The 24,348-nt window shown below is 40.5% G+C and overlaps 1 long non-coding RNA gene across 2 annotated transcripts in view; it reads right to left on the bottom strand.

The window, feature by feature from the left end:
* Window positions 1-24,348, bottom strand: part of LOC132012319 (uncharacterized) — a 127,738-nt gene that overhangs the window by 66,366 nt on the left and 37,024 nt on the right. For both annotated transcript variants that reach the window (XR_009402587.1, XR_009402586.1), the window contains one exon: window positions 1,927-2,031. This is a non-coding gene — a long non-coding RNA (uncharacterized LOC132012319). The remainder of the gene's footprint in view (window positions 1-1,926; window positions 2,032-24,348) is intronic.

Below are 24,348 nucleotides of genomic sequence, written 5' to 3'. Positions count from 1 at the left end.
GTCAAAAGCCACATACTATTTGTGGTTTTACATGCATGATCCAGAGCTCACTTCCTTCGAGCAAAATCGTTATTCTTATTATCTGCTCATGGGTTTGTTCAATGTTCCATTTGATATCTGCTCTTAATAGTTATGCTGCAAAAGTGGGTGCTTTCACTACTCTCCACTTGATCTACAAAATGCATCTTCTACTGATCTGAGTCCTCTGTGCCCCATGATCTGAGTCCTCTGTGTCCCATGGGGAACATCCACATGATAGGTCTACACTAGGTTGAGGTGATAGAGACGGCTTTATTCATGTCACATTTGAAGTGGAAGAAAAGCTACTTAATGAGAACAGAGTTGAACACCCCTCCTGGAAAGTAATAGGGATGCCATGCTTAATGCCCCTGAAATAGCACCAACTTTTCACCGAGAAGTTGCAGCTAAAGAGTATTTAACTCTATCATGCTCAATAGCCAGTGAGCAATATTAGCAAGTGTTATATTTTTCAGTATCTCTAGGGGCAATCTACCAAATTATTAGGGAAAATAATCCTTTCTGAATACATATAAAAAATAGATCAGTGGCAAATGCAGAATACCAGACATTTTGGAGGAAATGTTTCTTCCATGCTTGTCAATTTGATGTTTCTTCTTTCTCAGATTTTTCAGCCTAGGTATCTAAGCTCTTTTCTCAGGAGAAAAGAAACTTTTCATATTTTCATAAATTATTTTTATAATATTCCTATAATAAAGAATAGAAGTGTTTGAGCTCAGTAAACATAAGAGCTCACAATACTCTTTCATGTGAAGACATTCGTATCATCACACACTGAAGGGAACAGAATCATGGTCCACTTATGACAAATGTGCTTCTCTGCTCACTTATCTCTGGTGCACAGTTTGGCACATTTTCTAACTTTGATCCATTAATTCAGTTACTACCCCAACCCGATCAAAACCACAGAGTTCAATTTGTCACTGATTAGCTATAGCTTCACTCTGTTTTGTAACAAACGTTAAAACTTTGATCTCAACCATCCTCCTGCAAATCCGTATCAAGGGTCAGAGGTGAAATCAGACAAAGCATTTATCACAACTAACTGAAAAACAAATCCAAATGTATGCCATGTCTGGGGTCAAAAGCAACAATTGCTACAGGAAAGATGACATGCCTTAATTGGTTTACACACCTTACAGGCAGTAGTGACAAATAGAGCCTTTTTTTTTTTTTTTAAACAGTAGGGAAGAGAATTTTTTTTTTGAAGATTTTATTTATTTATTTGACAGAGAGAAATCACAAGTAGGCAGAGAGGCAGGGAGAGAGAAAGAGAGGAGGAAGAGGAAGCAAGCTCCCTGCTGAGCAGAGAGCCTGATGTGGGACTCTATCCCAGGACCCTGAGATCATGACCTGAGCCAAAGGCATCGGCTTAACCCACTGAGCCAGCCAGGCGCCCCAAATAGAGCCTTTCTTATGCCACTTACAATATCATGAACTTTCAGAAGATATACATGGGCTTTTGATGAGATTAATTTAAATTATCATTTAAATAACATCTTTCATGATGAGAATCATGCTGTATAGTGTGCTGTAATTACAATTCATCATTCAAATACAGAAATTTAGCTCATTTGACACCACCTAATCAAGGTCAATACTGCATTTTTTTTACTACCTTTATTTCTACCTTTGTCAAAACGAACAAGAGCAACAATTCTAGTACTCAAGAATTTACAAATGTGTTGTCAGGATTTGTATCAGAGTAACTGACTACCTTTTATGAATCACAGTTCTCTAAAAGTTTAAGTTTCTAACATAACCATGATGTACTAAGTCCTATGGATGATACGAAATAAATAACAGACATGACCCATAGTACTGGTTAGAGTTGTCCAAACAAAGAGAACTAGTAAAATATATGTATACATAAAGAGATCTACTTACGGAGTTTTCTCATACAACCGTGGAGGCTTAGAATTCCCCAGATCTGCAGTCGGCAAGACCCCAGAGGCCAATGGCATAAATTCTCAGGGCTGGCAGCCTCCAGACCTAGAAAAAGCCAATGTTTCAGTTCCTATCTGACGGTGGAAAAAGACCAACATCCCAGCTTAAAGCAGTCAGACAAAAAGAGTTCCCTCCTCCTGAATATTTTTGTTCTATTTAGGTCTTTAATTATTTGGATGAGACCCACTCATATTTTAGAGTCTACTGATTCAGAGGTTAATTTCATCTAGAAACACCCTCATAGACACAGTCCAAATAATGTCCCGCCAAATGTAAGGCACCCCAGTAATCCAGTCAAATTGATACACAGAATTAACCATTTCACCATTTCACTAATTTTTTTTTATAAGAAGCCCATTATTTAGGGAAGAAATAAGACAAACCCAGTAAGTTTTAGTAAACAACGACAAAATGACATACAATTAAGTGCTAAATCATATGAGAATGTCTTTAATTCCTGTAGAACTTCAGAAAGAGAATAATCAGAGAATTTCTGATTAACTAACAATATAATAAATATGCTTTCATTCATTTACAAGTGAATAATCCAAAGAACTAAAGAGTCAATAAGGGCTGACTAGTCACCAACAAAAAGAAACAAAAAAATAAAATGCCTAAAATAACTTAAACATTAAAAAAAAAAAAAAAAAAAAAAGCACAGACATGAGGGAGAGAAATAACAGAGTGCTTCAGCATTTTCCTGTCTGAATCTTGATAATACTTTATACCTTGGTGTGAAAGATTGCTTTAGCTGAGAGGAAAAGGCTTTTGATGTCATATTCTTCTGACGCCTGCTGGTCTTAAGTGTTTCAGCAAACAGATCAGCCTGATGGGAATTCTTGCAATATAATTTTTATATTTATACCTTCTCTCTAAAAAAAAAAAAAAAAACTTCTTGGGGCGCCTGGGTGGCTCAGTGGGTTAAGCCGCTGCCTTCGGCTCAGGTCATGATCTCAGAGTCCTGGAATCGAGTTCCGCATCGGGCTCTCTGCTCAGCGGAGAGCCTGCTTCCCTCTCTCTCTGGCTGCCTCTCCGTCTACTTGTGATTTCTCTCTGTCAAATTAATAAATAAAATCTTTAAAAAAAAAAAAAAAACTTCTAGAAGTTTTCAGCAGAAGAGGAAAAGCAAGTGATGCCAAGTGAAATGATCTCTGAGAGGAGCAAATATTATTCACTGCCTAAATGTGCAACCCACTACCTACTGGATTCTATTGTTTCACAGGCAGTGTTTTACTAGAAGAAGTATGAGGAATTACCCACATTCAGTTACTCATCTTCGGTTCCCCGAGGACTACACAATGACATGGAAGCAGTTCCATTGTCCAACCTTAATAGCAGCAACCTTAACTGTTCAATAGCAGTTTTTACTGGGAGCTAATAATAGAAATTATTATACAAAAGTTTGATAATCTCTCTCTGTTTCTTGAGGATGTGAATCCCAAACACGGTCAGAGTTACTGAAATTTCTATATCTTAAAACCAATTACCTTCCTTCAGGTTTTTTTCTATTATATTTATTATACTGAAACATAATAGTTGTTTACTGTTTTTTTTTAAGATTTTATTTATTTATTTGATAGTCAGAGATTACAAGTAGGCAGAGAGGCAGGCAGAGAGAGAGGAGGAAGCAGGTTCCCCGCTGAGCAGAGAGCCCGACGTGGGGCTCAATCCCAGGACCCTGAGACCATTACCTGAGCTGAAGGCAGAGGCTTCAACCTACTGAGCCACCCAGGTGCCCCTTGTTTACTGTTATTATACTTCAGTAATTCTAGATCAGCTCTCCAATCTGACAAACCACAGTATCCAGGTTCCGTATCTTAGCACAGGCTAACTGAAAGCTCTCTTTCTGCCAACAAGAATAGCAAAATTTACTCCGTTTTTCTTGGCTCTGTCAGTTCTCTTATGACAATGATTTTCTGAATGGCATTCCTTTTGCTGAAATCTAACAGACTAAAGTTGTTCTTTCTCTTAAAATTTTCCTATCATTTCAAAACAGCCTCTCTCAACCACGGGGAGATTAGACATAAGCAACTGGAAGTGAATATCCTTATCTGCCATGACAATACTTAACATGTAGGAGATCCTGGAGTTCTCATGGCCCAGATGGGTTCCCTGGAAGGCATGGTGTTGAGAAATCTGAAGGATCCAGTACTGGGAGAGATGAACCACAGAACCCAGAAAAACCCACACAACTGGAAGGGACTACAGATGTCAAGAGGAGAGCCAAGCAGGTAACCCAAGTAGACTAGGTGAAATCTACCCATACCCTTGTGGATACCAGCTAATGAAAACGAGGCACTGAAAAAGCTAATCCCTCAACAGACACCGAGAATAGAGATGGTAGCCCAACACCAGAAGACTACCTCCACACTATATTAAACAGTTCAATTTTCTCTCTGAACAAGTATTTGGAGAAAAAAAAAAAAGAGTTCTAATAAGGATATTATGCTTTGAACTGATGAGCTATTTCATTTTACCAGTTGCCCTAAAGCCCAATCATAAAAACTAAATTGATCACAAAGAAACACTTGTTAAACCAGAGGAGGTTGAGTTACCTCTAATAGGCAATTAAGTGCTTCCTATAACACTCGGGCTCCCACTAGCTGCAGAACTGGGGTACCCAGAGCTTGATAAGATCAATTATAGTAAATAAAAGCCGCAGCATATTTTGTGCCAATTTGTATTGTAAACTTTAACCCCAAAATGCAGAAATAAATAAGATGAAGTTCATGTCTTCCTAGAACACACACGCTGTATGGGGAAAGTATACTAAGCATCCATGGGATGCAAAGGTACATCCATGGGATGCAAAGGTGGTTCAACATTAGCAAATCAATCGATGTGATAGAACAAATCAATAAGAGAAGAACCACATGGTGCTCTTAATTGATGCATAAAAAGCATTTGACAAAATACAGCATCCATTCCTGATCAAAACCCTTCAAAGATAAGGATAGAAGGAACACTGCTCAACTTCATAAAAACTATCTATGAAAAACCCACAGTGAGTATCATCCTCAATGGGGAAAAGCTGACAGCCTTCCCTTTGAGATCAGGAACTGTTCCTGATCTCACTACTCCTGATCTCACTACCCCTACCAAACACTCTCACCACTGTTATTCAACATAGTACTAGAAGCCTTGCAACAGCAATAAGAACAAAAAGAAATAAAAGGTATTCAAAGGAAAAAGAAGAAGTCAAATTCTCTCCCTTCACAAATGACATGATACTTTGTATGGAAAAAACAAAACACTCCACCCCCAAACTATTAGAACTCATACAGCAATTCAATAATGTGGCAGGATACAAAATCAATACATGGAAATCAGTGGCTTTCTTATACACTAACAATGAAAATATGAAAGGGAAATTAGAGAATTGATTCCATTTACTATAGCACCAAGAACCATAAGATGCTTGGAAATAAACCTATCCAAAGAGGTAAAGGACCTGCACTCGAAGAACTACAGAACACTCATGAAAGAAATTGAAGAAGATAAAGATGGAAGAGCATCCCATACTCATGGATTGGAAGAATAAACATTGTTAAAATGTCTATACTGCCTAGAGCCATCTATACTTTCATTGTCATCCCAATCAAAATTCCACCGGCATTTTTTAAAATGCTGGAATGAATAATCCTAAAATGTGTATGGAACCAGAAGAGAACCTGAATCACCAAGGAGATGTTGAAAAAGAAAATACAAAACTGGGGGCATCATGTTACCTGATTTCAAGCTTTACTATAAAGCTGTGATCACCAAGACAGCATGATCCTGGCACAAAAACAGACACATAGACCAGTGGAACAGAGTAAAGAACCCAGATATGTACCCGCAACTCTATGGTCAAATAATCTTCAACAAAGCAGGAAAAAATAAACAGTGGGAAAAAGACAATCTCTTCAATAAATGGTGCTGGGAAAATTAGACATCTATGTGCAGAAGAATGAAACTCGACCATTCTCTTACAGCATACACAAAAACAAACTCAAAATGGATAAAAGATCTCAATGTGAGGCAGGAATCTATAAAAATCCTAGAGGAGAACATAGGCAGTAACCTCTTTGATATTGGCCACAGCAAACTTCTTTCAAGGTTTGTCTCCAAAGACAAAGGAAACAAAAATGAAAATGGACTTTGGGGACTTCATCAAGATCAAAAGCTTCTGCACGGCAAAAGAAATAGTCAACAAAACAAAGAGGCAACCCACGGAATGGGAGAAGATATTTGCAAATGACACTAAGACAAAAGGCTGATATCCAAGATCTATAAAGAACTCCTCAAACTCAACACACACAAGACAGATAATCAAGTCAAAAAATGGGTAGAAGACATGTACAGACACTTCTCCAAAGAAGACATACAAATGGCTAACAGACACATGAAAAAATGTTCATCATCATTAGCCATCAGGGAGATTCAAATAAAACCACATTGAGATACCACCTTACACCAGTTAAAATGGCCAAAATTAACAAGATAGTAAACAACAAGTGTTGGAGACAATGTGGAGAAAGGGGAACCCTCTCAGACTGTTGGTAGGAATGCAAGTTGGTGCAGCCACTTTGGAAAATGGTGTGAAGATTCCTTAAAAAATTAAAAATAGAGCTTCCCTATGACCCTGCAATTGCCCTACTGGGTATTTATCCCAAAGATACTGATGTAGTGAAAAGAAGGGCCATCCATACCCCAATGTTCATAGCAGCAATGGCCACAGTCACCATACTGAGAAAAGAACCGAGATGCCCTTCAATGGACAAATGGATAAGAAAGAAGTGGTCCATATATGCAATGGAATATTATGCTTCCATCAGAGAGGATGAATACCCAAATTTTGTATCAGCATGGGCGGGACCAGAAGAGATTATGGTGAGAGAAATAAGTCAAGCAGAGAGAGTCAACTATCATATGGTTTCACTTACTTGTGGAGCATAAGGAATAACACAGAAGACAGTGGGAAATGGAGAGAAGTGAGTTGGGGGAAATCAGAGAGAGAGACGAACCATGAGAAACTGTGAACTCTGAAAAACAATCCTTGTCCCAGGGTCCTGGAATTGAGTCCTACTTTAGGCTCCCTGTTCAGCGGGAAGTCTGCTTCTCCTCCTCCCTCTGCTCTACCCTCCTGTTCATATTCTCTCATGAGATCTCTATCTCTGAAATAAATTAATGAAATCTTTAAAAAATTTTCAACTTTTTAAAACTCAGCTATTCTGAAATTCAGTTGACACTGGGACTCTTCTGGTTTTGATGAGAATTAATAACAACAGTAGCTGAAAGCAAGACACCAAAAATTAAACAAATAGGGGAACAACCAGAATGGCATGCTCAGATGGCTAAGGAAACTGAATGACACTGACAGCAATGAATATGGACTGTTCAAAGGGAAAAGAAAATGGTTGTATTCAGCTCTGTTCCTTGGACAGGTCCTAGGGATGAGCCAGTGCTTCAGGAGGATAAAATTCATTTGGTCTAGACAGCTTTTTATTGGAGACAGGTCCTCACAGAATGAGCTCTATTAAGACACATTTTAAGATTATTTCATGATTATCTAAAGACAACAAAATCAGGGTACCTGGGTGGCTCCGTCAGTTAAGTGTTTGCCTTCGGCTCAGGTCATGATCCCAGGGTCCTGGGATTAAGTCCACATCAGGCTCCCAGCTCAGCAGAGAGCCTGTTTCTCTCCCTCTGTAGTTCCCCCTGCTTGTGTTCTCTCACTCTCTGATTGACTGATAAATAGATACATACATAGGTAGATAAATCAGTAAATAAATAAGTATCTAAAAAAATCAAAAATAAAGACAACAGAAGACACCCATCCTTGAACATGGCATGTGGAAGAAGTCAAGAACATTGACTCATTTGATGCCCCTTATACAAAGGACCACATTGAAAACATTTTTTTAGAACTCATTGCTAAAAAAAAAAAATACCAGTTTTGCCTTCTCTAAGGAATCAAGATACGCCCTCTTTTCTAACAAGAAGAGTAAGTCTTTCTACTTGCTTTGACTACCAGGAAAACCAAAGCTAAATGTCAGAGCAAATGTGACAATCATACAGGCCTGTATGGACAGGATGTTTGGGATTTTCCTTCTACTCTTATTGATGCCTCTCCGTCATGACCCTCCATTTCCCATACCCCGTTAGTTTCTCATCGATGCTTGTGATAAACCACCATTGGTTTATACAAAGGCCATTTGGGAATATGAGAGCAGACAGGGGAAGAGATGGAAAGACAAATCAGGACAGACAAACAGAAATGGCTGGCTCCTGCAAGAACACAACAATAGTACATTACGTGGGATCTAGAATATTGATGCCTAAGTATTTTTTAATTATTTTAGTGAAAAAGTGTTCCCAGATAATATCCACCTCATCAAGATCTCCAGGGATATATGTTTCTTCCAGGATACGAAGGACAAGTTAACGCTGCCAGCTCCCACCAGGGCTTGGGTTGAAGGGATTCTATCATGGGTAGGCTAGGGGTGTAACCTTGGAGTGGCAGTGAGGACATTCCAGAGACAGGCCAGAGAACCTGACAGGTAACTCCAAGGGAGACTCTCTTATGGATCTGCAAAGGTCTGGGAGTGAGTTCACCTCTTCTGCTACAAACAGGTTGACCTACCAAGAAGGCAAAGTTAGGATGAGGCACGACAGGAGAGGAGATACACACACACACACACACACACACACACACACACACACACAGCTAATGTGTCTGAGTGACGGGGCATGAATTTGGGAAAAAAACACATATTATCTATTCAAAACACATTTTCTTCTGAGGACAAATTATAGGACAAGCATTTGTGTTTAAAGGGCTCAAAAATATGTTAATATACAGTGGACTGGTTACATACAGAAACCAAAGTCAGATGTGGCTGCTGGCTTTATTACCTAACAATAAGTTGTACCATAGGCATTTAATGTTAAAATTTGGAAGTTAACCACCCCCCTCACTTCTACAGGTCTTAGTGGGCAGAGAGTTAGAATACCAGAATCTATAGTGTTGAGCAAGGTGTTACAGAAGCACTGATTCTGATTATGGTTTTCTAAGGACACGGTTTCGGCCTGCTCTGAAGGGCTCCTTATAGGTGACACCTTGTAGGGTAACTATCCTGAGGAAATTACTGGAGATAGAGAGTGGAGCTACTGCTTGTATAATTTTCCCAGTGGATACTACACTGATTTATTCATTCCAGCAATCAGAGAGTTTTCCTTGTTCTGCCACTACAACAGTGGGTATGTAAAATCAAATAAAACATGGACTCTGCCCAACGCAGGGCTCCATCTCACAACCCTGAGACCACGACCTGACCCAAAAACAAGAGACAGAGGCTCAACTCGCTGTGCCACCCAGGTGCCCCCTGCCCATTTTCTGAGTGGCTCTGAATTGCTTAGTGTCTATTCCACCAGCTGTTTCTATGTCACTGTCTTGGGCTCCTCCCTCACAATGGATGGTCATTCACTGTGTGTAATGATTTCTCCTAACACTCATTCCTTCCTGAGCCACTTAAAATCCATGTGAGACCAAGCCTTGATCCAGAGGGCAAAACATTTTGCCTCACTTTGATTTAAGAATAAACAATAGGTTATAAGATCAGATATTCAGACTCAATGTCATATCTTAATCCTAAACAGTGTTTAGCTATTAATAATAAGCAGTTTCTCCAATGTTCAATCACTCATTGGCTTTCTAAATATTAACTATCTGTGATGTGCCTAGCATTGTGCTATGTCATGGATACTACCATGAGCAAAAACAGGTGTGGTACCTAATGACATGTTTTGGAAAAGTCAGGAATTAAGCAAATTATCATGAAATGAGTTTATAATTACAAACTGAGACTGGAAGTTCAAGAAGGAAACAAACATGGTTCCATGGGTGTGCTAATAACAGGTCAGCTTGTTTCAGACCTACCACCCTACCAAGTAAACTAGAAAAATGGAATTAAAAAAAAAAAAGTCTGTATGTATCATAAAGCCACAAAGGCTCTAAAGACTTGGGACACTAAAATCCAAGAAAGGAGAGGGAGGCAGACAGGTGAGCCTGACGGAGTGTTTTTTTCTCTCATGGCATTTGCTAATTCTCAGTGGTGGCTCAAAAGATGACGGAGCTTCCTAGGCTCATGGAAATGGGGACCAAAAATTGAAGTTTAGGGCCCTTGAGGAAAGGAAGCCCTTGATAAACTCCAAGGCATCAGGGTGAGAAAGGAAAGCACTCAAAATCTCCCTTCTCCATGTTTCATTCATGGAATGACTCCAACCTGTACTGCAGATAGTCAGAAGTTGAGACCCTCAACCAGTGGTGACTGAAAATTTCAGTCCTAGTGTATCTGAGCTATGATTCTTCCAATAAAGGACTGACTTGTCCTTTTTATCAAATTATTTTATGTCAGCAAACACAGCAGTACTAGGAGGGTCTCCAGAAGATGACTTTAGTTTTATCCACGTTTCTCTCTGCACCCAGTGTGTGGTGAGACCTTTGACAGGACTAACAAGCCCATAGCCATGACTTCCTTTCGGCCCACTGACCCAGTAGCATGAGGACACTTAAATGGCAGGAGGTGGGGTGAGCTACAGATATCATGAAATCGGTATCCTAGGTGGCAACATCCTGCTAGTCAATACTGACATATTCAAACCAAATCCAAAAGAATGAGAACGGGAAGTAAAAAAATTGCACGTGAATTATTAGTTACCATTGGGAGAAGTTCCATTCTCACTTCTAGCCTACTTTCTCCAGACCCATATTTTCAATTTGTGAGAGATATAACAGGGTATATTGGTCTTTCGCTAAAAAGATATTATAAGACAGTCTCCTACTCAGAAGGTGGCCTATCGCAGCTACACTGTATGTGAGACTATCTAAATGGACCCCAGATCCTTCTGGGTCTTGGGGTGGCCCAAACCACACAGTCACCATTTTTCCCACTCCTTTCAGATGTCAAGTAAACCTCTTTGGTCAGAGGAAGGTTGAGTGAAATATCATTAAGAGTGTATAAAATACTCAGTGCATGAATGATGATACTAAAAGAAGGGGAAAAAAATGAGAAGAAAGGCAAATTAAAATCTAAAGTGTCCAAGCCCCCTCCATGATAGGGGAGGTCTAGCCGGCCTCCCCAGGGTATGGTACTACACTACAAGCTTAGGGTTGGTAGCTTTGCTGGCAAGTGCAGCAGCCAGATTTTCAAGGCAAGTCCATATTTTATTTAATGCCTGTCACCATAACTACTTTGATCAAGTACTAAGGGGGATTGGAGAGAGTCCCAGCAGCATAAATGGAGTCACCCTGCCCACCTGATAATTAAAAGCCTCATTCCCAGTGGCCTTTTGTTGGTCATTCCCATAAGGATACATTTTGTCACACTTGAAACCCCAGAAAGATTCATCCATAGATGTCTTCTGCCCAATCCTTTGTGATCAGTCTTACAATTCTCTTACTTTTAGGTCCCTGACAATCTGCTTATACCATTAGCCACAGCCCATCAATCAGTACTGTTACCTCAGGCTTTGTCCTAACAGACAAAATGGATAATAATAAGTTCATGTCCACTGGGAGCATTTTCATTTCTCACAATTCTACAAAGCCACTCTTAAAGGAGGAAATGGTGTCATCGGATTCTATTCCTAGTAGGTGCAAATGCATGCAGAACCATGTTGAACCAGACTCAGACATCTTCCTCTCCAGTCAATTGATCTGAAGTATTGCCCCAGGAAAGTGGAATCTAAGACAGTAAGAAGACACAAGGTGAGGGGCACCTGGGTTGGTTAAGAGGCTGCCTTCGGCTCAGGTCATGATCCCAGGGTCCTGGTATCAAGCCCCACATCGGGCTCCTTGTACAGCGGTGACTCTGCTTCTCCCTCTCCCTCTCCATCTGTGCTCGCTCTCTCTCTCACTCTCGCTCTTGCTCTCGCTCTCTCAAATGAATAAATAAATAAATCCTTTAAAAAGAAGAAGAGGAGGATGAGGAGGAGGAGGAGGTGGGGGCAGCGGAAGCAGGAAGATGAAAATTAAGGAAACTACTTATGCAACTTATTTCTGCCTTTACAACTGGATAGACTAGATCCTGAATATATCTTCCACTTGCTGATGGAAGGCTATCAGGCCATATCTAACATCAGTGTTAGTTTCTAATCCTTTACTACTTACTGTATAACCCTCTGTTCTCCATCTAATTGGTAAAGGAATAATGCAAAGTGGTTTGACTTTATATTTCTGACCTCATTCCCTACTATTATCACCTTGATCCACTCCTCTCCTACTATTCTCTCCCTCCGGCAAGCCAGTCATGCCCACGGCCTTTGCACTTCATATTCTTTCTACCTGGAATATTCTTGCCCTGGAAATGCACAAGGCTACTTCCATGCCATGGCTCAAACATTACATCCTCAGTGACACCTTTCCCAACAACATTTTTAAAAACCGAACCCTTATAATTCAGGGATATAATCGTGGAGGTTCAAACATTGTTAAAGATGGTCATCATAGCACAGTTTACAGCGATGAGTAATGATAAAGAACCTAAACTTAAATTCGAAACAACAATAGAAAATGGGTTAAATAAATGCTTCTGTCCTGTGAGCTTATCACAGAATATTTAATGACAGAGAAAGATGCTCTTGGTATATTTTGAAGTGGGGGAAAAGCAGAAAACACATCAGATGCATGGTATGGAAGAAGTACACAGGTGAAACAAGTCAACGTTTTAGGTGTTTTTAAAATATTTTTGCTTATCTCTATTTCCTAATGGTTTTTCAAAGAATACTTTTATGATAAGAAAAAGAATTAGCTTCCGATGAGCAGACCTTCCAACCCAATACTTCATTGAGAGTTAAGAATGTTGGTGGATAGAAAAGTAACTTTCTTCTCCTTTTGCCTCCCAGAAAAGCTGAGAAAGTACTGGAATCATTGCTTGCTAGCAGAGTACCTTTGGACAAGTGACTTTCTCCCCTGAGTCCTGGTTTCTTCATCTGGAAATGAGAGCTTTGAATTCATTGAATCCGGTCACCTATGACTAACTGACGTGACACACTGTTCAAGTCAGCCTTCATCAAGCTAACTCACTCTCTAAGAAATGTGCACTCAAAATGGGGGATAGGTCAGTTGTTGAAGGGGGTGTCAGCCACCCCCAGCCTTTACACCCTATGCAAGGCCTGCTGGGTAAGGAGCCTGAGCTCTTGCTTCCACTGATGCAGAATTTCACCTACTTCCTTGACTGGCTTGGGAGAATTGGGTCAGATTGGTCCTTTTATGAGTGGGGTTTCCTTAATCCTCTTTGTCTTGATCAAGCTGTGGCAATGCATTTTCTTAGGGGAAAAAAAATCTATTTTTAAATTTTAATTTGTACTAAGCGGCCCCAGGCAAAGAGAGCCTGCAATAAACTTGGTGTCAATTTCAAAAAAAAAAAAAAAACTGAGCCCTTACTCACTCTGGTAATAATAATTTACCCTGATTTTTATTTTTCTCTTTACATAGATCATTTTCTGATATACTGTATATTTCCACTTATTTGCTTCTTCTCTCTCTTCCTTTACTAGACTCTAAGTTACAGGAGGAAATTTTCATTGGCCTAGGTTTTACCACTGTATCTCCAGTACCTAGAATACTGTGTGAACATATTGGGTATTGAACACATGTTTTAATGAAATAATGAATGAGTGAATGAATCATTCCCCTCAGAGGTCTCCCTAATTTTAAATTTTGAAAATTTTCTAATGAATCAAAAAAAGAAAATAAGTATTGTCAAATGCATAATATGGGTCTGATTTTATTCACTTGTATTATCAAAAAAACCCCAATTTACTCTTTCCTCCTTTTTCCCTATGTTCTTCCCATCTAGGTATGTTATAAAAAGTTGGAGGAGAAATCAGTTTGCTCTTCTTTAGCAACAGCTGCTGGCTTTTAGACTAATAATGCCACTGGTTGTTTCTGATTCAAAGACAGTGTGAGGCTTTGTCTCTTAGACAAGTCAGCTGAGCAAGAAAACAATTAGAATTACTCCCAGCTTGAAGAGGCACATCAAATCCAGAATTTCAGTGGGTGTCCCCATCATGCTAAAATCAGCCTGATCTAAAACCACTGGTTCCCCTATTTAGGCCTCAGTCATTAAGAGTCCATAAACACACACACACACACACACACACACACACACACACACACACTTTCCAATACTAAATTTTGAACGTGTTGTGGGAATTCTTTTATCTTACAGATTTGCTTTTAAATTGGTTCCCAATGCATGCTAGGACTTGATAAAGATTGAAACCCAGGAGACAAAGAGAAGATAAGCGTGGGACAGAAGAACTGGTTTCCCATACCTGCCCCCCAACCCCGCCCCGGCCAGGTAAATCTCTTAAATGGGTCTGCTCAAAGATTTGTTAAAGGTCTTCAAGCAAAGGCAAAAGAGTACCATCACAGAATGACGGAGGGCTCCTTTAGTTGGCAATAAAACTCAGGGAGAGATGAAGCTCCTCCCATGTAACAAAATCTCCATTCCTATCAATACCTTCATATCAGAATTCATAGAGGGCACATGACAAGGCTGTAAATTCAACTGATATTGAATATAAGCTGCAGATTCAGTGACTGTGTGTGTCTTTTGGCACACTTAATCCAGTGGCTACAAGAAATGTGGTACTCTTTTTGCAGAGTCAAAAAAGTCATTGATTTTTCAATCCATGCCTGAAGTAGGAAATGACATGATTTTACATTAGTAAATCTATTTGGTTAAGCTATGTGAAAATGTTATCAGTAAACACTGTATTCTATAGGTCTTAAATAGGTCTTCCTACCATCCCCTAACAGAATCTAATTGGTCACCCAATCCCTTCCTTCAATTAGCACTGTATTCCAGCATGAGTCATTTAATTTACTGTGTTCACAGATTGTGCATACCATAGTATGCCAGAGACCCACTGCTTAATTGCAAGCATTTTCACTCCCTTTCACTACCTTTAGCTATTGCTACAGTAATGCTGCATAACAAAATTAGATGGCTTAACATAAGTACTTGGTCTTCCTTTTATTCGCGAAAACTGGCTGATCCAGCTAGGGTTCAATTGGGTCAAGTTGTTCTACATACTTCTCATCCTCCTTGGACCACCAGGCTAGCTGGGGCATATCTTTTCTCATACTAATGGTAGAAATTCAAGACAGCAGGCAACCATCATACAAACACATCTCAGATCTTTGCTCACAGCATACCCACTAATATCCCATCAGCCAAAGCAAGTCATATGGCTGAACCCAACTTCAGTAAGGCAAGCTAGAATATTCTACCAATAGTAGGAGACTATTTGTGGAGGGTGATTTTTTTTTTTGGTGGGGGGGGATATTTGTTGAACAATAATCCAATCTATAATAACCCTTAACAAAGACAGATATGCAGTTTCAAATCCCTTCCTTCCTTTAAATGTCTATGCCCAAACTTCTGATTTAAATTTGTATTATCAAGAGGCCACTTAGCTGCAAATAACAGAAACCAACTGTGGCATAAAATGTGAGTACTGAGAGAATATTGAATTGTTAAGAGATGCAACAGAAGGAGGTTCAGTGGTTCTGAGATCAGTGTCAGTGCACTAATCACAGCACAGCAAGGATGTGGTCCTGTATGAAGAAATAGTTACAGTGGCACCTGGGTGGCTCAGTTGGTTGGGCTTCTGCCTTCGACCCCGGTCATGGTCCCCAGGTCCTGGGATTAAACCCCACATGGGCTCTCTGATCAGCAGAGTGTTGGCTTCTCCCTTGCTCATGCGCTCTCGCTCTCTCTGTTCCAAATAAATAAATAAAATCTTCTCCATGCTCTCTCTCTGTGTTGTGCCCCTCCCTTGCTCATATGCACTCTCTCTATGTCAAATAAATAAATAAATTCTTCCCCAGAAAAAGAAAGGAAAAGGAAAAAGAAACAGTTGCCCACTGCCTCTAAGCTCTATCTAGGCCAATTTCTTAAATTGACTAGACACTGAAAAAATAACATTTGGGTTAAATAAAGTATGTGCTGAAAATTAATTTAACCTGGGTATATTTTTTAACCTTTTTAAGTTAAACTAGCAGAAAGTTCTTATTTGTTTAAATAATCTCTGCAATCAATGTGTGGCTCAAACTTCTGATCCCAAGATCAAAAGTTGCATGCTCTACAGACTGAGCCAGCCAGGTGCCCTGCACTCTAAATTTTAAGGACATATGGCTCACATTTCTACAGAATAGCACTGCTCTTGTACTCTGATTCTTACAGCACTGGATGCTAGTAATTGCTGCTGGCACCAGCACTGATGCAGTCTCCAGAAACTGGAACCTGCTGAAACAGTCACACGACCTGAGGAGACTCTTTGCTAGCCTGTCTTCTTTGCATGCCAGACATTATCTAGGGGAAGATCCATCTGTTTAGCCAAACTGGGGTCACATGCTTAAGCCCTAGTTTCAAAAGAGGCAAAACAAAGTGAATAAATGGTGCTTCTAGCCCCTACAGAAAGAGATAAACTCTCACCTAAAACCAAGACTCATAAAGTAAAATACCCCAAATATAAAGATTTTAAAATTGAATACCCAAAACCAGTGAAAAATCCACTTTTGACTCAGTATATCCCTTTGGAGAACTAGAACATTAAGAAATAGAAATACAGCCACTTTGGAAAATAGTGTGGAGATTCCTCAAGAAATTAAAAATAGAGCTTCCCTATGACCCTGCAAGTGCACTACTGGGTATTTACCCCAAAGGTACCAATGTGGTGAAAAGAAGGGCTATCTGCACCCCAATGTTCATAGCAGCAATGGCCACAGTCGCCAAACTGTGGAAAGAAATAAGATGCCCTTCAACGGACAAATGGATAAGGAAGATGTGGTCCATATACACTATGGGGTATTATGCCTCCATCAGAAAGGATGAATACCCAACTTTTGTAGCAACATGGATGGGACTGGAGGAGATTATGCTGAGTGAAATCAGTCAAGCAGAGAGAGTCAACTATCATATGGTTTCACTTATTTGTGAAGCATGACAAATAGCATGGAGGCCAAGTGGGGATGGAGAGGAGAAGGGAGTTGGGGGAATTTGGAAGGGGAGGTGAACCATGAGAGACTATGGACTCTGAAAAACAATAGGAGGGTTTTGAAGGGGCTGGGGTTGGGAGGTTGGGGGAACCAGGTGGTGGGTATTAGAAAGGGCATAGATTGCATGGAGCACTGGGTGTGGTGCAAAAACAATGAATACTGTTACACTGAAAAGAAATTTTAAAAAATTAAAAATTAAAAAAAAAAGAAATAGAAATACAGGGGCAGAGATTTCTTGACAAAGGTTTTTTTTGTTTTTTTTGTTTTTTTTGTTTTTTTTTTAATCTTAGCTGGATTCCCCCAGAAGCAGACACACACACAAAAATAGTTCATTTGTGAGAAGAGGCAGAAGCATCAACAGGTAGTCAGGGAAGTAAAGTAAGGCAAGAAAGGAAATCAATTCAAGGATGTGGACATCCACTAGGGTTCAGTCCCTCTGAGGCCTCTAAAACACTGTTTAGAACACACTTCAGAGTAGGACCATCTGAAGGAGGAGGATGGTAGGTTGAGGATTGATCTTGGGAATGTTAACTCCTTGGCCTGTGCTGGCAAGTATATGCTGGCATCCAGTGAAAGCAATCTCCTGGGCTAAAAGTGACAAAGACCTCTAGCATGTATGAGAAAAATGGGACATAAGTGTTGTGTAACGGGAATAAGAATGAGACCATGATGACAGAAACAACTCACAAGTTGGTATTAAAAATTATTGTCTTAGACTGCTTGAACTACCATAACAAAAAATACCAAAGACTGGGTAGCTTAAAAAACAGACATTTAGTTCTCACCATTCTGGCGGCTGGAAAGTCCAATATCTAGGTGTTGACAGATTCAGTGATGGTCCGCTTCCTGGATTATAGATGGTTGTCTTCCCACTGTGTCTTCATGTGGTGGGGAGAGAGAAAAAGCCAGATCTGTCCTCCCTTCCTCTTCTTAGGAGGATACTAATTCCACCATAGGACTCCACCCTCATGACCTCAACCTAATTACCTCTCAAAGGCCCCACCTCCAAAGGGTTAGGATCTCAACATATGAATTTGGAAGGGACATAGACATTCATTCAGTATATATCAATGATCTTTTTGAAATGTTTAATAATTCCTTCCACAAATATTTATTGAACAGAATACCCCAGTATGTGTAAAGCACTACTCAGGAAACTAGAAATTGCTGAATAAAACAGACAAAATCCTTTTCCTTGTGGGATTTACATTCTAGAAGGGAGAAAGAGAAATAAATAACCAAAATCAACAAAACTGTCTTGTATGTTAGAAGATGATGAATCCTATGGCGAAAAATAGAGCCTTAGATATTTAGAAGATTGGGTGATGTGGGTTGCAGATTAGAACATGGTGGTCAGGGGCATCTGGGTGACTCAGGCAGTTGAGCCTCTGACTCTTGATTTTGCCTCAGGTCATGATCTATCTCATGGGTTATGGGGAACAAGCCTTGCTTGAGGACTCCATGCACAGTGAGGAACCTGGTGGTCAGGGAGGGTCTCATGGAAAAGATAACATTTGGGCAAAGACGAAGCAAGGGAGTCAACCATGCCAATACCAGTGGAAAGAGAATTCTGGGTATAAAGAACAGAACCTGAAAAGACCCCAGGTGAGGACCTGGTGGTCATGTCACTGTAACAACAGTGAAGCCAGTGTGGCTTGACAACAATGACAGAGAGGAGCAGTAGCAGGGGGTCAGAAATGGAATGGGAGCTGGATCACGATGTAGAGCCTCAAAGGTCACTGGAAGGACTTGAAATTTTGCTCTTTTTTTTTTAAATTAATTTCTTTTCAGCGAAACAGAATTCATTGTTTATGCACCACACCCAGTACTCCATGCCATATGTGCCCTCCATAATACCCACAACCTGGGTACCAAAACCTCCCAACCCCTGCCCCTTCAAAACCCTCAGATTGTTTTTAAGAGTCTATAGTCTCTCATGGTTCACCTCCCCTTCCAATTTCCCTCAACTGCCTTCTCCTCTCCATCTCCCAATGTCCTCCATGTTATTTGTTATGCTCCACAAATAAGTGAAACCATATGAAATTTTGCTCTTAATAAAATAGAAAGCCACTGAGGCATTTTGAAAAGTTTACCTACAATTCTTTATCAAGAATAGACTAAATGCTGGGGCGCCTGGGTGGCTCAGTGGGTTAAGCCGCTGCCTTCAGCTCAGGTCATGATCTCAGGGTCCTGGGATTGAGTCCTGCATCGGGCTCTCTGCTCAGCAGGGGGCCTGCTTCCCTTCCTCTCTCTCTGCCTGCCTCTCCATCTACTTGTGATTTCTCTCTGTCAAATAAATAAATAAAATCTTAAAAAAAAAAAAAAAAAAGAATAGACTAAATGATAGAATGATAACCAAAGCTAGAGGACAAGACCAGTTAGGAGGCTGCTAGTATAACGCAGGAGAGAAGTGACAAAGATTTGGATTGGGATAGTAGCAGAGGAGCTAGTGCAGAATAGAAGTGGGAGAGTATTTTGAACATAAAGCTAAAGGAGTTGCTGACAGATTAGATGTGGGCTGAGACAGAAAGAGAAAAATCAAAGCAACTCTGAGTGAGGTTTTTGTTTATTTGTTTGTTTGTTCTGTTTGTTTGTTTTTGTCCCAGGAAACTGGAAGAATGGAATCATCACTAATTGGGAAAAAGACAAGAGAAAAAGTAGGCTTGAGGTTAATGAAAAGGAAAATCAGGACTTTAATGATGGACATGTTAACAGGCAATAAATGGCCCACAGGGACCTGGAGTCCAGGGACAGGCTCTACTTAGACTGCAGATATAACTTTGTGAGTCTTCAGCATACACAGAATATTTAAAACCATTGACTGGAGGAGATCAATGGAATGAGTCCAGTAGAAAAGAATCCCAAGTCACTCTGGAAAATAAGCCAGCACTTCCTCAACAGGTTCAACACAGAGTTACCCTAGGATCCAGCAAAGCCAGCCCTAGATATATACCCAAGAGAAATGAAAACATACCTATGTAAAATCTTGTACATTAATGTCCATAGTAGGAGTATAAGCAATAGTCAAAAGGTGCTCCCAACCCAAATGACCATTGACTGATGAATGGGTAACAAAGTATGCTATATCCATACAATGGAATATTATCTGGAAATTAAAAAGACTGTGGTAACAATACTTAGTACAATGTGGATGAACCTTGAAAACATTGTGTGAATTGAAAGAAGCCAGTCACAAGGGACCACATTGTATGATTACACTAACATGATATGTCTGAACAAGCAAATCTATAGAGGCAGAAAGTCCCTAAGGCTGGGACAGAGCATGGGGTGGGAGAGGAAAGCTGGGTGGAAGGTACATGGGATTTCCTTTGAGGGCGATTTAAAATGTTCTAAAATTTATTATGGTAATGGTTTCACAACTCTATAAATATACTAAAATCCATTGAATTGGATACTTCAAATGGCTGAGTTGTACACTATATGAATTATATCTCAAAAATGAAGAAAGGAGGGAAGGAAGGAAAAGAAAAAGAAAAGAAAGAAAGAAAGAGAAAAAGGGATGGAGGGAGGGAGGAAGGTGGGGTATAGGAAGGAGGAAGGGGAATTTGTAAGGTTTGACCTTATAAGGTTTGAGCTCTGGAGTCACTGGACATTTGGGGATTTGTGATGCTTATTAGACATCAAAGAGGAAATTCTGAGTAGGGGTGTGGGTGTGTGAATTTGGAGAAGAGAAAAAAGGTTTGGGCTAAGGAGTGATTTGAGACTGAGTCTGGGGTATGTCAATGTTGAGGTTGGGGATGTATAACAACAGAGAATGGGGCACAGAGCAAGGGAGACTTGAAAAGGAGGGGTAATGAAGTCCCCAATGTCAAGAAAACAGTTAAGGGAAAAGTGATCAACCCTGTCAAATGCTGCCGAGAGCTCAAGTAAGATGAAAACTGAGATCAAGCACTGGTTTTAACCATGTGGAAGAATCAATGGCAATTTTAAAAAAGCTGTTTTGTGGAAGCCATGAGAATGAATGCCTGATTAGAAAATGGGAGACAAGTAGATTGCAGATATCAAGTAGCTATAAGTACTGAGAAGATTTGCTTTTCACAATAGCAGAGAGGTGATCCAGTACCCGAAGGCAGTTAAAGAGTCTGGAAAATTCTGCCTCCCTAAGATAGGAGAAATAATAGAATCGCATAAGCTCATGAAAATGAGCAAGCAACAAAGGAAACATGATTATACAGAGGACAGAAGTCAACTGAAGATGTGATATCCTTGAACACATGAGAGCGGATGGAAAATCATGAGCGAGTGGAAGGGACTGGCTTTAACTAGGACTGTGGAAAGTTCACTCATAATAATGAAAAACAGGGGTTGCCTTTACAGCTCAGTTAGTTAAGCATCTGACTCTTTGTTTGCCTCAAGTTCTGATCTCAGGTTCTGAGAGTGGGGAGTCTGCGTAAGATTCTCTCTCTCCCCCTCTCTTTGCCCCTCTCCCTGCTCCCTCTCGTTGTCTCTCTCTCTTTTTTTAAAGATTTTATTTATTTATTTGACAGAGAGAGAGATCACAAATAGGCAGAGAGGCAGGCAAAGAGGGAGAGAGAGGAATCAGGCTCCCTGCTGAGCAGAGAGCCTGATGCGGGGCTCGATCCCAGAACCTTGAGATCATGACCTGAGCTGAAGGCCAAGGCTTAACCCACTGAGCCACCCAGGTGCCCCTCTCGTTGTCTCTCTTAAATAAGTAAATAAAGCTTAAAAAAATAATGAAAAACAGAGTATGTGGGCACAGAGTAAGCAGGAGATAGAGGGATGTGGTGGCAGAAACACACTTCTGGGGGCTTTTAATATTCCAGTAAAATAGAAAAAAAATGTCTTAGCAGAGTGAGGATGAGGGTGGATCCAGGGGAAGAGACCGAGGAGAAGGAAGGAAGAAGAAAACAGTGCCTGGGAAATGAGTGAGGGGAGGGCTAGAGGAGCAGAGGAAGAGTGAAATGCAGTATAGTTGCTGGAGAGTATCAGTATCCACCTGTGATTAGTAGCAATGAATTAAAAGTGAGACCAGGGACGCCTGGGTGGCTCAGTGGGTTAAGCCTTTGCCTATGGCTCTGGTCATGATCTTAGGGTCCTGGGATCGAGCCCTGCATCAGGTTCTCTGCTCAGCAGGGAGCCTACTTCACCCTCCACCACCTGCCTATCTGCCTACTTGTGATCTCTGTCAAATAAAAAAATAAAATCTTAAAAAAAAAAAAAAAAAAAAACACCTGAGACCAGTCAGCAAAAGGGTGTTTTTCTTTCTCCAGAAAGAAATACAAGGACAGACTCTGATAAACTTACAGTTGCCTTTAACCAGGGCTGGGATTAAGAAAATGTGAAAACTCCCAATTTTGTGAAAAAGACAAACAAAATATTTTTTTAAAAGGTTTTTATTTACTTATTTGCTAGAGAGAGACACCATGAGAGAGGGAACACAAGCAGGGGAGCAGGAGAGGGAGAAGGAGGGGATATATTAAACATAATACCAAATGTGTATTCTTTAAAACAGTGTACCATATTCTTATGAGATTCTAATGTAAAATTTATGGTGATACCCCTTCAAAAGAACTGATTAAAGATAGTTCAGGGGCACCTGGGTGGCTCAGTGTGTTTAGCCTCTGCCTTCAACTTGGGTCATGATCTCAAGGTCCTGGGATTGAGCCCCTCATTAGGCTCTCTGCTTGGTGGGGAGCCTGCTTCCTCCTCTCTCCCACTCTGCCTGCTTCTCTGCCTACTTGTGATCTCTGTCAAATAAATAAATAAAATCTTAAAAAAAAAAAAAGATAGCTCAATCAAATCTACCTTGTAGATTTGTCTAAATTTCTGAAATAATAATTAATATACAATAAGAAGGGAAAAAACCTCTACAGAGCTCCCTTAGAAAAATTAGAACTCCCCACAACATGACTTCCATAGGCCTTGTTGTGAGTCACATTTGTATAGAAAGACTTTATCACGTAGGACCTGTGTTACTTAATGTTTATTTCACAAGTGCTATTATTATATATATATAATATGGGCATTGCCACGTGCCAGTCCATCACTGATTCCAATTCAATTCCAACTAGTGGTAGACGATTCCCATGTTATGGCAAGACTCCACTCCAAGGGTCTGTCTCACCTCTCACCTTTTCTACCTCAGGATGGAGGATGCTCAGGGAGGAATGTGGGTGTGACTAAGTATATTCAACAAGATGTTTAATTATATGTCACAGAAACAATTTAGGCTGATACCAGCAAAAAGTTTTCACTGAAAAATAAAGGAGGCTCCAAAACCTGGTTCAAAGGACCACACTTAAAGAGTCTGCACAGCATGACTGCGGGTTGTCCACAAAAATGGCTCCAACATTCCCGACCCTATATCCTTGTCCCTTTGACAATGGGACTTTGGAGCTCCTCCCAATAAGAAGTATATGTCTTAACCTCTTGATTCTGGGCTGGCCAACAGAAGCAGAAGAAGTAATTTGCATCAGTTGTAAATGTCGGCTTTGCAAGGCCACTCCCTCTTAGAGCTGTGCTGTGCAGTCATGGGAATAAGCCTAGGCTGGCTCCTGGGTGACGGGGACATAGAGTCCAGGTGTCTCCATAACCTCAGCTGACATCACCCACATCACCAAAACAGAGCTATCTCACTGACCAGAAGCGGCTTGCAGATATGAGTGGGCTCAGAGCTAGCCAGTTAAACCCGGTCCAAAGTGACCATTCCAGAGACTCTGGAACTCAATAGCCTATCAAATTTTGAGACAGCCTGTTCAAAGCTTGACCTGGAGACTAGCTGAAGAAGGAAGGAAGGACTTCATTCCGTAGGAGCTGCAGCAGTGAGGAAGAGGGTCCAGTGTGAACTGAACTCTGATCGGTGCAGAGTGGACTAGGAATTTTAAAGGGAAATGAGGGAAGAAACAGGAGGAACAAGAAAAGATCAGGTTTGTTAACTGGAGTCTATTTGGTGGAGAAGGAAATTTCTTGTAGCTTTATGCCAGAAGGTAATAGTGTAAGTTAGAGCTGAGCACCCTCCAACCTGGCAGGGAGAAAAGTTGTTTTCCTGACTGCATTTCAAAGAGATGACTTTGTCTTGTGGGTGGCAGAAGAGCTACGGCTCAGGGGGAGAAGAAAGGATTCACGACTACAAGCTTTCTAAAGGAAGTGCTCTATGAGAGGCGGTTCAGAAACCTATCTACTTAATACCAGGTTTGGGCTGAAACAAACAGTAATTTGTCAGGCAGTCTTGACTGTCTCAGGCAGGCACACCAAGGGGTAAGTGTTATCCCAGGGATGTGGCCTTGAGTTAAAAATGTTAGCGTTTGTTCAAGTCTTTTAGTGTGCAT

Source organism: Mustela nigripes, chromosome 2, assembly GCF_022355385.1.
Source record: "Mustela nigripes isolate SB6536 chromosome 2, MUSNIG.SB6536, whole genome shotgun sequence".
NCBI classification, from domain to species: domain Eukaryota; kingdom Metazoa; phylum Chordata; class Mammalia; order Carnivora; family Mustelidae; genus Mustela; species Mustela nigripes.
The sequence above is the reverse complement of the archived record's forward strand: the minus strand, read 5'-3'. Positions and strand labels throughout refer to the sequence as shown.